The 15,865-nt window shown below is 40.1% G+C and overlaps 1 long non-coding RNA gene across 1 annotated transcript; it reads right to left on the reverse strand.

The window, feature by feature from the left end:
• Window positions 1-5,139: 5,139 nt before the first annotated feature.
• LOC135180294 (uncharacterized) lies at window positions 5,140-15,131 on the reverse strand. The gene is made up of 3 exons (XR_010304370.1): window positions 14,982-15,131; window positions 6,326-6,406; window positions 5,140-5,471 (listed from the first exon to the last, which is right to left on the reverse strand). It is a non-coding gene; the product is annotated as an uncharacterized LOC135180294 (long non-coding RNA).
• Between the last annotated feature and the right edge of the window lie 734 nt (window positions 15,132-15,865).

A 15,865-nucleotide genomic window follows, 5' to 3' on the forward strand; every position in this document is an offset into this window, starting at 1 on the left:
CGAACCTGAACACCGGGAGGAAGCTGAGGGTTATTTTACTTCTGCATTCTGTTGTGTGTGACACTGGTTGCAACTGCAGCAGCAAGGGCTAGAAATAAAACTGCTGCTGGTAAGTCCTGGAGCACAGTCTGATGCTGGACAGAATTTCCCATCAACACGGCAGGAGAGCCTGAGTAATCTAAGAATGCAGAAGAAAATGGGGTGGTGAGGGAGGTATTTTAGGCATTATGTGGGTCAGGAGCAAGACTTTAAATCCCTTAAACTTTTGCTTCTTCTGCAGAAACCACCACAAGCAAGACACTACAATAAAAACAGTATCATTCCCCCATCACATAGAGAGGGAAAATCCTCATACACAGACATTCAGGGCATATTATAATTGACCTTTGCAGCATGAAGATTTAGGTCTCATTCTGGGAAATCATTACTCATATGCTTGATCAACTACATGCACCTCTCTACCCCACTGACTTAATTGAACTGGCTTCACCTGTGAAGTTAGGTATATGCACAATTATGTTGAGGATTATCACTTCAGCTATAAACTCCCTGGGCCAGGCTATGTCTACATTATCTATTAATAAACAGAGTCCATAGTAGCAAGCAGTGCTGTGATAATTGTGTGCCAAATTACACAGCTCCCAATAAGCAAAACAGAGTACTTGGATTCTGTTCACATATTACTGTTGTGATTATTTTAAAGCTATAAGCACTTCCCACACCAAGTGATGCAGCAACTGCTTAAATTCGTCTCTGGGTAAAATATGTATGTCTCTATTTACTCTGTAGATCTATTTAATCTGTTTTGAATTACATCTGGTGGCTGAACATTTAGAGTCAATTTGGCAATCAGAGCCACATGTGTTGACATGTAAATTTACACAGACTTAGGCCAGAATCTGCTTTTGGACAAAACTTAACATCTGATCCTCTTTCTCAGAAACATCAATACAAGTAAAACCCCATTGACTTCAGTGGCAACTACCTAAACCTTACACCACTTGGAGATGGCTACCAGCATTATGGAATATCAAAGGGTATGTCTGCATCAGCACTTTACTTCAAATGGGGAATTCATTTCATATCCTTGTCATCCCCATTCATCACATTTTGCCTCACACTGTAGGGCAACGTCAGGCTGCACAAACTGCATTCTACTTGGATGAAACAAAGATGCATCTACTGTGCATCAGTTGCTAATGGGCATTCAGTCCATGGGACCAAAAGTGAGCTAGCTGAAGCAAAATTCCCCATCCCTCGTGTGGTGAACATTGAGTCCTCATCTCTATCTGTATCACTCTACAAACCAGTTTCTAGATTTAAAGCCCACCAGAACACTCAGGCATTCATATTTCATTGCCTGTCACATTCAGTCTACTTACATTCCTCTATAGCAGGACTTTTGCAAAGATATTGATGCTCCTGCAAACATGAGAACTAATCAGGTGCTCCCTTTCTGTTCAAGGGCAAGCCTCACCACTCAGTTACACACATATTATTTCCCTCATAATTCAATTCCAAACTCCACTGCATAGATATAAATGCTGATGGAAAAGTTCCTAAAGTAATACATTGGGTTCTGCTAAACTAAACAGACCTTCATCCCAAATGTACCTGCTGGATTTTGTTACTAAATGTTTAGCACTGTAAATCCAGCTGTCATTGCAGCCTTTATGCTAACACTGTAAATATTTGGTTGATGATCTTCCTTAAACCAGAGATTCTCATATAGGAATACCTATAAGAAAATTGATATCTGAATCTGAACATCCTTTTCACAAAGTAGTCCCAATCGCTGTGGCAGTTTGCAAAGCCAAATTTGTCCTTTTGCTCAGTTTCACTAATCCAAGAGGAAAATCTTATCATCTCCCAAAAGGCCGTTAATTAATGGTTCAGATGAATACACAAAGACTCTCACTCATCACTCACTGACTCTGAAAGTTAACAAATATATTTGCAGTCCCTCGGGATTTTTTGATAGTCTTTTCTCAAACAGCAGCTTACAGAGCTGTTGTTTGTCTGCCCTCTAAACATCTTGGCTCAGAAACGACCAGAATGCCACCACCTTCTTCAAATGTTGATATAATTTTGTGAGGCAAAATGATTATGTTTTAATTCACCTTCTTCTCTTCTTTTTGGCAAAGGAACACATCAAGTACCGCCCATAATAAGGATATGCATTCTCCAGTCTGTTTAGATCGGAAGATTCAGCTCATGGAGCACTTTCTTGGGAAAACTTGGGAAATTGTTCCCCTTTTTGAGTGGTACATCACCACAGGTACAGAAAGGCAAGGTTAATGCCTTGTATAAATACAGAAAGACAATTTGCTTATTTTCCACATTAAGTCAGTGTGCTTATGGCCACTCTGCAGCATTACACATCCTCGACATCTGCATTAGATGTGTTAACAGAGATGTCAGAGAAATGTCCTCTTTCAGATTGCTATTGAGAAGTGCAGGATGCTATTGCTCTTTCTAGTTCCACTTCCTCCTTTTCAGAGATCAGCAAGGCTGTTTCCATTTACAACCTAAGAGATCTCTAATCCCCCTTTAAAGACAGGGTAATGAATATTTTTGATAGGCTACTGGAAGTGTGCTGTGTGTTTGGAGCATGACATTTATTTACAGAGATCTCACTCTGAACAATCAGAGCATCACTGCAAAAGATAACCTTCTCTCTCTGGCAGGCTTACCCTAGAACCTCTCTGAGGACAAAAGGAGTCCAAGCTATGTAACAGTCAGGCTGCTGCTGTCTTAATTTAGCAAGCATGAAATACAGATGTGGCTGTATAAAGCAGGAGCAAGACCCCACAGATGAAATCTTTCAGCTGTTCTGTGTGACCTAGAGAAGCAAAAGAGCATGCAGCAAAACAAGAATATCTAAAGCAGTGTGAGATGTGCTATGAAATAGAGGTAAAATATCATTACAGGAAGATGTCAGATGAGCTGGGCAGGTGAGGTAAAGAAATGTTCCAAGACACTGATTACATCTGCCACATCCTGTGCCTCCCATTCCGTGGGATATGTACTGCAGCAGAAAGGAGTTTCGCAGGAAGCAACGTTTCATTTCACAGAAGCTGCACACTGCAAAGAAATCACTTGCAAGTTTGTCTGAATAGTGAGAAAAAGTACAAGTGTTCTTTTGAAACAGAAGGGGAGAAAAACGTGTAATTACTTCATAGCAGCTAGTGTAAGTAACAATGCTGGCCAAATTGCAGTGATTACCAAATCCTCTATAAATACAGGTCACACTATTCTTGACAATAATTAGTGTACAGCATCTTCTCAATACTATCATGATTAATATTTATTCTGATGTTTTTGTCCTGGGAGATGAGAGGGAACAAAAGGGAATGGAGATAACATTCTAGGAGCGCTGAGTGTGTCTGAGAAGCAGAAGCAAACGCATGGAAAAATCGGTTTTATTTCTCTGCTTACAGTCATTCCCTCTCCCCTCAGCAAGGCAATGCAAATGGTGCTTTACTGGTTTTAAAAGTAAAGCCAGAAATTACAAGGAGTTGGGACTGCTGAATTATTCACGAGTTCTGATTGAATGGGATCATTACCTCTGGTCTTACAAGCTAATAAATACTGTCTAATGCCTGAGTACTGTTTTGATCTAAGTGTGTCAGAGAAGAAAAAAAAGAGAGAGAGAGATTTCTCCTTTTTTTTTTTTGCAAACTAGAGCCTAAATTAGGGAGGAGCTCCCTGGAGTTCATTGCAGGTATGCCATGGGGTTTTTTCCCCCATCCATTGAGGTGTTCAAGAAAAGACTGGATGAGTCACTTAGTGCCATGGTCTAGTTGAGTGGATAAGGCTGGGGGATAGGTTGGACTGGATGCTCTTGGAGGTCTCTTCCAACCTGGTTGATTCTATGATTCCAAAGTTCACTTTGCAGTTCTCAGTCTCAAAGGCATTCTATCTTGGGCATGAGGTTAAGGTGTTGCTCAGTGATATATATACAAGGACTATTATTTCTTATTCCTTTACTCTTTTTAGTAGTCTCATCCTTTTCCTCTGCCTGCTTTCTAATATCTTATAACTCACAGTACAGAATACCCAAACCCAGAACACTTTCAGAGACAGGCAGAGCACAGGAAATGATAATGCTATCTAATCATCTGCCTGTCAGCAGCCAAATAAGCTTAAATTGCATTGTTCTGTGATTTATTTCAGGATTGACTGTGGTGAGTCTGTAGTCACTCGATTTAATATCACTATAAACTAAACACGTTGTACGGAACCTGAATTAAGGTTCTGTTCAGAGAGCTACTGAAGGAGTGGAATTTTTTAGAGGTGCCATGCTGCAATGCTTGTTGGTAACATCTGACATGACAACACATGTTCCAAACCTACATAGCTTAAAATTAAAACCAAGATATTTCATCAGATAGTTCTTCATTTGCCTTCTTGAGGATTACTTTTAGAACAGGACTTGTTTCAATAAGAGGAAATAATTAGGATATTATTACAAGTTTAAACCCCCCTCATAATTAGATAGGGATTAGCAACTTCATTTTCATATGATTAACACAATAAAACCTATTTTTCCCCAAAGTAATCGGAGGCCTATTAAGCAACATGAGATCATATATCAAGGGGCCTTTTAGTAATTCAGCAGTTTGTAACATTTACACAGGCTCAAAGTCTTCCACAAAACAGCTGGTTTCATTCTGTCAGCGAAACACGCAGGTTTGGGTGCATTTATTTCAAGGTCTAACACAGTCCTTGAAACCACACCATTTAATTAATGATTTTTTGAACGTGAGTTAGAATTGTGTGAACAGCTAGGGGAAAAGTGTGAACAGTTTCTCTAATAGTCTATTGGTAATGGAACTCTCCGCTCGCCTCACTTTAGCATGGGAGAACTCACCTGGTACGTTTGGATTTTAAGGAGTATCTCCTAATGATTGGCACACTTCAAGCTTATAGATGCCTGTTTTTATAGTAGTATGTTAATAAAATGATGTTAAATGCTTAGCTGCATCATGGTAACTAGGTTAAATATGAAGCAAATTATTGACACATTTGCTCTTTGTACACACAGCTTATAAAACATAAGTAATAAAGAACAGACACAACAGAAATTTAGCTTTGTGAGTCTATTCAGTGGAATAATTCTCCAAACATTACCTTTTGAGTCCTCCTTTTTAGTGCTTTTAGCTGCAGTGAAGATACAAAACTGCTCCTTTTGTTGTTATTAAGTATGGATGTGATCACCCATTCTGGCTTTTCCACATGTTCTGCGTATGATGCCAGTCATTGCAGCCAATGAGACCTTCAGACAGTAGCCATTATCTGTCACACTCCTGGACCAAAATAGCAAATAATATGCCTGGAGGTGCTGTATTTTGTGACTGCTAGTTTCCCCGCATGGCATATGCCTAGAGAGGCTGAGATGAGAGGTGATTGCACAAAACTGTGATTGTGAGATGACTTAGCAGAACCCGTGATGATGTCCTAATGGCCTCCTGCAGAGGGGAACAGGGGTAATTGTTTGTCAGGGGAAGGAACACATCTGTAAGGAGGCATCTTCTACAAACCAAGCAGCCATGTGGAAAAAAGAAAGGGAGAATCACAGTGCAGGAAGGCTGCATTCAAGCCTAATAAAATGAATAACAAAGAGGTGAGAAATGAAACAAGGTATTAAATGACCAGGTTAAGAAGCCTATTACTGGTGGGCTCTGGATTAAAAAATAAAACAGTTTCCAGGCAGTACAGTTCTTTTCAAAGGTGAAATTCTGTGACTCCCAGAAAGGAAAGTTAAAGCAAGGAAAGCAGGGAATGTAAATGCATTTCCCTGCAGCAAAACTGGGCACAGAGAAATCAGTCTCCTTGCATGTTCTCACATGCAAGAGGGTAGCTTGATAATCAGCCAACATTTGCTGCAACATTTTCTTCTTCCAGCTTTTTAATCTACTGCTTAAAACATTTACTTCCCGTGTGATCATTGCATAGAAATCTGACATCATCCCAACATCCTTTCTAGAGCAAAGGCATTGGAATTGAGAAATGAGAAAACATCAATGTCAACCCAGGCAATTAGAGCATCAATCGCATCAGCGGGAACTTGCCATTAATGTCAACTGGGGCAGAAACAGGTCCTTAGAGTATATTAGGACATTATTTTATACTCTTTCAGTATCTCCTATTTGATCAGAAACAAACTGGAACAAACAAGATAATTAATTGCACACAGAACAAATTCCCCAGGCTTCCCAGCCCTACATCTTAGTTATTTTCCAACAAGAGGATAACAAACATACTAACCTCAACAGAAGTAGTATTTACTGGAAAGAAATCAACTGATTATAGCTTCACTGACCTATAGGCAGCCAAGATCCTTTAAGTTTCATACAATCATCTGTACTTGTTATTCCATTCATTATGCTTCATCAATGGGAATCTGGAAGAGAGACACATAAAGCAAGAGTTAGGAGGAGTAATCCATGGAGTTCCTGGACTCATTTAGCTATGCTAACACAGAAAAGCTCTGCTTTTGGGTTTGTTTCTTCAAGGATGGCTTTTAAACTCTATTAAATAAGCACAGCAGTGAAAAATACCTTTTAATCAGATCTACCTGCAATCAAAAAAACATCTCCCACAAGTGATTGAAAGAAAATTGCAAACTGAATTGGCCAAATAATAGCTTTGTTTGTTTGTTTGTTTCAATGGGTGACTTTGTCCAAAGACATTAAAATATTTGAAGAAACAAGCATTAGAGAAATTAAAATAATAGTTACTCTGCACCAAGCTAGGGTGAATGGCTTCATTTCATTCTCAAACTACTGGTTTTAAAACATTTTTCCTGCAAAGGAGTTTAGGGGCCAGGTTGGAAGAGATTTCCAAGATCAGCCAGTCCAACCTATCACACAATCCTATCCAGTCAACTAGACCATGGCACTAAGTGCCTCAGCCAGGCTTTTTTTGAGCACCTCCAGGGACGGTGACTCCACCGCCTCCCTGGGCAGCCCATTCCAATGCCAATCACTCTCTCTGAAGAACTCGCTCCTAACATCCAGCCTAGACTTTCCCCTGCACAACTTGAGACTGTGTCCCCTTGTTCTGTTGCTAGTTGCCTGGGAGAAGAGACCAACCCCCACCTGGCTACAGCCTCCCTTTAGGTAGTTGTAGAGTACAAGCATCTAGTTTTCTGTAGTAAACATGTCCCCAAGCTCCAGGTCTACATGCTGCTTAAACACCTCCAGGGACTGTGACCTGATGACTCACATTGGAGTGTTCCTTCCTGAAGAAATACAATGTCCATTTTTTCAGTAACTACAGTTAGCCACAAGCCTTGTCAGAGCAAAACACACAGGTCATTAACATGGTGGCAACATCAGCGCTGGCCACAAGTTTATCTCAAGACTGGTTCAAGGAGAAATTGGGCTTTCAACTAAAACAAATGGTCTTGGATTAAGTATTTACTTACCAGGGGAAAAAACAGAATTTTAACTGGAAAAAAAAACCAAAACCTAGAATGAATTTTCCTGAAAAATTAGGGGGACTTGTCCTGCCTTTGACATTGACAAAAGTGAGATTCCTACAAGCAACCTGGTAATGGGCAACAAGGAAGTATGTATGGATGAAGAAAAGTCTCAAAGCAGACAAAGCAGCAGTAGTAGCATATCTGAGATCAAAGATGGGTTACCTGAACAAACAGAATCCAAATCTGATGAATAACAAACAAAAAAACCCAAAGGGACAGATATAACATGTATATTCAAGACATAATATACAGGAAAGTACAGACAAAGTGATGAGAGAGAAGATACAAGCTGGTTTTCAGGCTACACTTGCCAGTCCTGCACTCTCATCAACAAACAAGTTTATGCAGCCTTGAGGTACCTGCAGGGTATATTTTAAATCTCAAAATCAGAGCACTTATCCCTCTCTATATTCAGAGTATGGAAATGTGTAAACTTTCTATTATGTCTATAACATGCTACAAATTTTTACTCTTATAAAATTTTTAAGCACATGGACTAGATTATCATTGGAGGTTCCTTCAAGTGAAATATTCTGTTCTAAACATCTTGGACTAGATTATCATTGTAGGTTCCTTCAAGTGAAATATTCTGTTCTAAACATCTTGGACTAGATTATCATTGCAGGTTCCTTCAAGTGAAATATTCTGTTCTAAACATCTTGGACTAGATTATCATTGTAGGTTCTTTCAAGTGAAATATCCTGTTCTGAATATCTTGGACTAGATTATCATTGCAGGTTCCTTCAAGTGAAACATTCTGTTCTAAACATCTTGGACTAGATTATCATTGCAGGTTCCTTCAAGTGAAATATTCTATTCTAAACATCTTGGACTAGATTATTGCTGCAGGTTCCTTCAAGTGAAATATTCTATTCTAATCATCTTGGACTAGGTTATCATTGCAGGTTCTTTCAAGTGAAATATTTTGTTCTGAATATCTTGGACTAGATTATCATTGCAGGTTCCTTCAAGTGAAATATCCTGTTCTAAATATCTTGGAATAGACTGCCATTGCAGATGCCTCCAAGTGAAATATTCTAAGGGTGATGAAGCTGGTGAGGGGCCTGGAACATGAGCCCTATGAGGAAAGGCTAAGGGAGCTGGGGTTGTTTAGCCTGGAGAAGAGAAGGCTCAGAGGTGACCTCATTACTGTCTACAACTACCTGAAGGGAGGCTGTAGCCAGGTGGGAGTTGGTTTCTTCTCCCAGGCAGCCAGCAACAGAACAAGGGAACACAGTCTCAAACTGTTCCAGAGAAGATATAGGCTGGATGTTAAGAGGAAGTCGTTCACAAAGAGAGTGATTGGCATTGGAATGGGCTGCCAGGGACGTAGTGGAGTCACCATCCCTGGAGGTGTTCAAGAAATTGAATGTGGCACTTAGTGCCATATTCTAGTTAATTGGATAGGGCTGGGCAATAAGCTGGACTGGATGATTTCGGAGGTCTCTTCCAACCTGGTTGATTCTATGATTCTATTCTAAATGTCTTGGACTAGATTATTATTGTAGGTTCCTTCAAGTGATATATTACATTCTAATCATCTTCAAATAGGTTATCATTGTAGGTTCCTTCCAGTGAAATATTCTATTGTAAACATCTTGAGCTGGATTATTATTCCAGGTTCTGCCAAGTGATATATTACATTCTAATCATCTTGAAATAGGTTATCATTGCAGGTTCCTTCAAGTGAAATATCCTGTTCTAAACATCTTGGACTAGATTATTGTTGCAGGTTCCTCAAGTGAAATATTCTATTCTAAACATCTTGGGTTATATTATCATTGCAGGTTCCTCCACGGGAAATACCCTGTTCTAAACATCTTGGACTAGATTATCGTTGCAGGTTCTGCCAAGTGAAATACTCTATTCTAAACATCTTGGACTAAATTATCATTACAGGTTCCTTCAAGTGAAATATTCTATTCTAATCATCTTGAACTAGATTATCACTGCAGGTTCCTTCAAGTGAAATATTCTGTTCTAAACATCTTAGACTAGATTATCATTGCAGGTTCCTTCAAGTGAAATATTCTATTCTAAATATCTTGGAATATATTGCCACTGCAGGTTCCTCCAAGTGAAATATTCTGTTCTAAACATCTTGGGCTAGACTATAATTGCAGGTTCCTTCAAGTGAAATATTCTGTTCTAAACATCTTGGACTAGATCATTGTTGCAGGTTCCTCAAGTGACATATTCTATTCTAAACATCTTGGACTAGACTATCATTGCAGGTTCCACCAAGTGAAATATTCTATTCTAAACAACTCTTTGCTATAGCAGAAGTATTTTCTAGCTCTGTTATATTATGTGCACAATTAAAGCTTACATTTTTTATGAGACTGGAAAATTATATGAAAATTTCCTTTTAAATACTAAAGCGACAGAAATTATAAAACTCACCATTTCTCTTCTAAAGTTTTTTACCACAGATCTTACAAATATGATTTAAAACCGTTTTATTACACTACTTAAAGGTTTTTATGGTTTCTTAATTATTAAAACTGTAGTTCTGAGCGAGTTTCCTTCTGTTGCAGCGCTGAAGAGAATTTGCATCTAATTGCCAGGATACCAGCATGTGCTTTAAAATGGAAAAACATTTAAATATTTTAAATAGCACTTTTATCCTATTAGTTTTGAAAATTATAAAGGTCAACCAAAAAAAAAAGTAAACTGTCAGCAAAGTGGTGCTTTAGAAGTGGTTCTCAGGCAGTGCACACCGTCTTTTGCAGCGCAAAAGATGTCAAAATACTCCTAAAGCTACCTGCATCCTGAAGGCACAATCCAGAGTATATTTGTCTTCACACCCTTCTGGGGAGCTGCCCAGGGAGGTGGTGGAGTCACTGCCCCTGGACGTGTTGAAGTAAAACCTGGAAGAAGCACTTAGTGCCATAGTCTAGTTGATTGAACAGGGCTGGGGGATAGGTTGGACTGGATGATCTTGGAGGTCTCTTCCAACCTGATGGATTCTATTCTATTCTCTTCTAATAAAAACCAAAACATGAAAAGTAGTTATTCAGGTCTCCTAAATATTGTTCAGAATAGGTATTTTTCAACAGCATTGAACACTTTTAACTAAATGTGGATGGGATGGAATAAAATAAAATAGGCCATGGATTAATAATATGGAAGAGCTTCTTCTACCCCATTGCCTCTATTGTACCACACTGATCTGTTAAATACCTTTTACACATGAAGGAGGCTAACAAAACAGAAAGATGAAATCTCTAACCTGCAAAATCTGTGAGTTTGCAAGAGCCAGGAAAAAAAAATTATTGTTTTGGCATCAGATAGTGTAAAACCACAATAATATGAGGCTGTTAAAATCTTGAAGTCATGTAGAATCATTGCATGTAGCCTCAGGTTAGACAAAGATAAACAGAATCATAGAATCAACCTATCACCCAGCCCTATCCAATCAACTAGACCATGTCACCTAGTCACAGAATCAATAAGGTTGAAAGAGACCTCCAAGCTCACCCAAGTCCAACCTACCAGCCAGCCCTATCCAATCAACCAGACTATGGCACCAAGTGCGGCACTGTAGCCAGGTGGGGTTGGTCTCTTCTCCCAGGCAACCAGCAATAGAACAAGGGGACACAGTCTCAAGTTGTGCCGGGGTAGGTCTAGGCTGGATGATAGGAGGAAGTTCTTCACAGAGAGAGTGATTGGCATTGGAATGGGCTGCCCAGGGAGGCAGTGGAGTCACCATCCCTGGAGGTCTTCAAGAAAAGACTGGATGAGGCACTTAGTGCCATGGTCTAGTTGACTGGATAGGGCTGGGTGCTAGGTTGGACTGGATGATCTTGGAGGTCTCTTCCAACCTGGTTGATTCTATGATTCTCATCCAGGCTTTTCTTGAACACCTCCAGGGATGGCAACTCCAAGCAAAGTCAGAAAATTTTCTACTAAGTTGATACAACTTAAACAATTTTGCAATGATATTAAGGGCACACAAAGAACATTTAGTCTAGAATTAAGTGCATTCATCTTACAAGAGCCAAGAAAGTTTCTGAAAGGGAAAGAACATCTCAGTTCTTTGCAACACTAAATATTATATATACTTAAATATAATAAAAATGAAAAATGCTGTTGGAAAGAACAGATTAAATTGTTAGATAATTAAATACTCTGAATGGATGATAAAACCAGGCTGGGTATATGTCACGATTTCTTTTCTATATAAAGTAGGAAAAGCAGCAAGATGTAATTAATCCTGGAACACAAAATGGCACAAATTACTTAAGAGTATCTTGAAAAGAACAAGAAATTATAAGACACGATGGGAAAGAAAAAGACATTGTAAAATGTGTTGGAGGCCCCAGCCAATCTCTATGATCATTCATGAAGAAATCTCAGCCTGAAGTAGGAAAGGAAGACTTTTCATAGGAATTTGGACCCCAGGAAATCAATGCAAGTTTCTTTTTATGAGGGGGATAAGGCAGGATTTCACTGCCACCTCAAAACTGAATTTTTTAAACCCAGGAAATCAAAGCAAGACTAATTTGCAAAAGAAATGCTATGTTAAATGAAGTCTATTTTCTTTCCTGCATCCTTTACACTTCAGTGGCTATATTAAAAAAATATATATATTCACAGAACATGTGACTAATCATTTGTTGAATTGTATCCAGATTAGTTGCTTGCCTGAGCCAAAGCAGATGCAGTAGATGTGGGCAGCTTGAACTCAAGAGCAGCCATTTTCTAATTTTTTGTCCTCAATTTCAGACACTGCATCTTGTTCACTTAACCCTGACAATCTACAACATAATTTTTCTTCAAAGAAAAAAAAAATAGCATAAACCACTGAAATTCCACTTTACACAGAAGCAAGAACAGAAAGTATCCTGTTTAGCAGGCATTCAAAATCAAATAGTTCCACACCTACCAGGCGTTACCTCTCTGTTCCAGTATTATTCTATATAGTTTAGCTCTCCAGAAGAGTCTTTTTGCCTTGCCAGGAAAATACACAATGAAATTAGCAGACTGGACAACAGCAAATCCACAGATGGGAGTGTCCAGTTCTTTGAGTACTGTGTCCAGTCCTGGGCCCCTCAATTCAAGAAGGATGTTGAGGTGCTGGAACATGTCCAGAGAAGGACAACAAAGCTGGTGAGGGGCCTGGAGCACAAAACCTATGAGGAGAGGTTGAGGGAGCTAGGCCTGTTTATCCTGGAGAAGGGGAGGCTCAGGGGTGATCTTATTACTGTCTACAACTACCTGAAGGGGCATTGTAACCAGGTGGGGGGTGGCCTCTTCTCCCAGGTAACCAGCAATAGAACAAGGCGACAGAGTCTCAAGTTGTGCCAGGGTAGGTATAGGCTGGATGTTAGGAAGAAGTTCTTCACAGAGAGAGCGATTGGCATTGGAATGGGCTGCCCAGGGAGGTGGTGGAGGCACCGTCCCTGGGGGTCTTCAAGAAAAGCCTGGCTGAGGCACTTAGTGCCATGGTCTAGTCGATTGGTTAGGGCTGGGTGCTAGGTTGGACTGGATGATCTTGGAGGTCTCTTTCAACCTGGTTGATTCTATGACCACAGCATCACAGAATATTAGAGGCTGAAGTGACCTCCAGAGATCATCGAGTCCAACCTCCCTGCCATAGCAAGATCTCCTAGGGTAGTCCTCACAGGAACACATTTAGATGGGTTTTGAAAGTCTGCAGAGAAGAAGACTCCACAACCTCTCTGGGCAGCCTGTTACAGTACTTTGCCACCCTCACTGTAAAGAAGTTTTTCCTCATATTGTGGCAAAATCTTCTATATTTCACTTTGCAGCTACTGGTCCTTGTCGTATTTCTGCTGACCACTGAAAAGAAATTGGTAGGCAGCTCTAAAGATAATATCCATAACTTGTCCATGCAAGAGACAGGACAAGAGGAAAACATCTCAGGGGAGGTTTAGATTAGACATTAAAGGAAATTTCTTTGCTGAAATGGTTGTCAAGCATTGGAAAAGGGAAGTGGTAGCATCACTACCCCTGGAGGTATTTAAAAGACATGTAGACGTGGTGCTTAGGGACATGGTTGATGAAAGTGCCAACAGCAGCCAGCAGTGTGCACATGCAGCCCAGACAGTCAACTGTGTCCTGGGCTGCATCAAGAGAAGTGTGGCCAGCAGGGCAAGTGAGATAATTCTCCCCTTTTACTCTGCCCTCATCAGACCCCACCTGGAAGACTGTGTGCAGTTCAGAAGCCCCCAGCACAAGAAGGACATTGAACTGTTGGAGCCAGTCCAGAGGAGGGTCACAAGGATGCTCAGAGGGCTGCAGCAGCTCTGCTCTGAGGACAGGATGCAGGAGTTGGGGCTCTTCAGCCTGGAGAAGAGAAGGCTTTGAGGAGACTTTATAGTGGCCTTCCAGTATCTGAAGGGGGCCTACAGGAATGCCGGGGAGGGACTATCTAGAAGGAATGCCAGGACAAGGGGGAATGGGTTTAAACTGTCAGAAGGGAGATTTAAACTAGATGTTAGGAAAGGGTTCTTTGCAATGAGGGTGGTGAGACACTGGAACATGTTGTCCAGATGGGTTGTGGCTGCTCTCTCCCTGGAGGTGTTTAAGGCCAGGTTGGATGAGGTCTTGAGCCACCTGCTCTAGTGGGAGGTGAAATTGGATGATCTTTGAGGTCCCTTTCAACCTAAACCATTCTATGATTCTATGGTTTAGCGGTGAATCTCGTAGCGTTAGGTTAATGCAATGCTTAGATGTGACAACACAAAAGGACTTTTCCAATCTAAGACTCTGTGGCTTCACGAAAAGTCATTGCTTTACACTGTTTTATGCACATGAGTATATTGCTGTAATATTTTGTGCACTTATAATCTTTCATGAAAGTTCCTAATTTACCACTGATCTCAAGTAGAACTTTTGCACATTAATGCCTGTTGCTGCCATCTATAAAGTTTGTATTGTCAACTTAATGTGCATGCTAATCTCTTCAATTATATGAGCATTTAATGTGTATCATAAAGTGACTGTATTTAAGAAGATTTCTGCTTCTGAGTTTAAACATGTTGTGAATGTTGCCACACCAAAATAAGCTTATAAAATGTGAAAATATTTTCTAACAGCTAGGACACAAAACATTTGAGAGACCTCTCATGGAAAACTAGAATAAAACATACTGGCATCCAATGGCACTAATAGGTCATGTCTCTGCATTGACACTTGCCTACAGAAATTCCAGTTACAGACACTTTTTCACTTGTAACTCACACCAAGTGGTCAAGATCTGAAGGGTTTGGGAACATCACAGCTGTTTCAATGCATCATTCTGCAGAGAATTGGCTGGGGCTGGCTGTGTTGATTGTTGACCCTTAGGGACTCTCCAAGTTAATTCTTTTTACAACTCCTCAGATGTATCTAAGGAATCATGTTTAGACTGTCCAAGAGACAAGATGTTGGCCATGCACTTGTCTCTAGTCCAACAGATAAGTCATAAGTATACAGACTAGAATTTTATACTGAGAAATCGCCATGCAACATCCAAGCTACTCACCTGAAAGTCCCTAGTTTGATCAAGGTAGGGCAGGAAATTGAGACTTCCATGTAAGGGTCACAAATTAGGAGTCTTATGATGTGCAGTTTCACCCTTTGTCTGAGGAAGCATCAACAAAGGTGGTGCATTCTTGGAAAAAGTCTTTTTGTAGATCGGGTTTCTCTGGAAGAAAAAAGGCATTTTCCAGTTCTTTCCACTGTGACCTAGCCTTACTTTCACTCTGGCAGATATCCCTAAGAAACAGCCTACAACACAGAGAAATGTTGCTTTGCCATGTTCTACCTCAGTCTGATTTAACAGAACACTCCAGTACTTCTCTGTATCTTTTATAGCCCAAATCACTCGATTAGAGGTTTGCATCATTGCTGAATGCTGGCCCATTAAAAAAAAACATGAAGGAATAAAGCAAGAGGCAGCCAAAGCAGCACAAACAGCTTCTTGTCTAGACTTGTCAGTAGTGTCCTGAAACCTTCTCAGCCTGGTGACATAATCTAAGAAAATTTGCACCACCATTCTTGAAAGGGTTTGTAGAGATTGTGTAGATCTACTAAGTTATTTTCACTGGAAAACAGAAAAATGCAGGCAAAATAAATTATGAATCATTTCTCCCTTGGTTCCTAACTAACAGTATGGTTCAAAGGGAGGTATCTACAAGTGGGTTTTTTCCTCTCTCATGAAAGTCTCCTAAGAATAGTGTATTCTATAGCAAGAAGGGACAAATTAATAACAGTGTTACAATATAATTGTTTACTTTCTGTACTTATTTTCTGTGGCAATTGTTTGCTTACAAGCCATTTAGGCTGGATGTTAGGAAGAAGTTCTTCACAGAGAGAGTGATTTCCCATTGGAATGGGCTGCCCAGGGAGGTGGTGGAGGCACCGTCC

Source organism: Pogoniulus pusillus, chromosome 13 (genome assembly GCF_015220805.1).
Source record: "Pogoniulus pusillus isolate bPogPus1 chromosome 13, bPogPus1.pri, whole genome shotgun sequence".
NCBI classification, from domain to species: Eukaryota; Metazoa; Chordata; class Aves; order Piciformes; family Lybiidae; genus Pogoniulus; species Pogoniulus pusillus.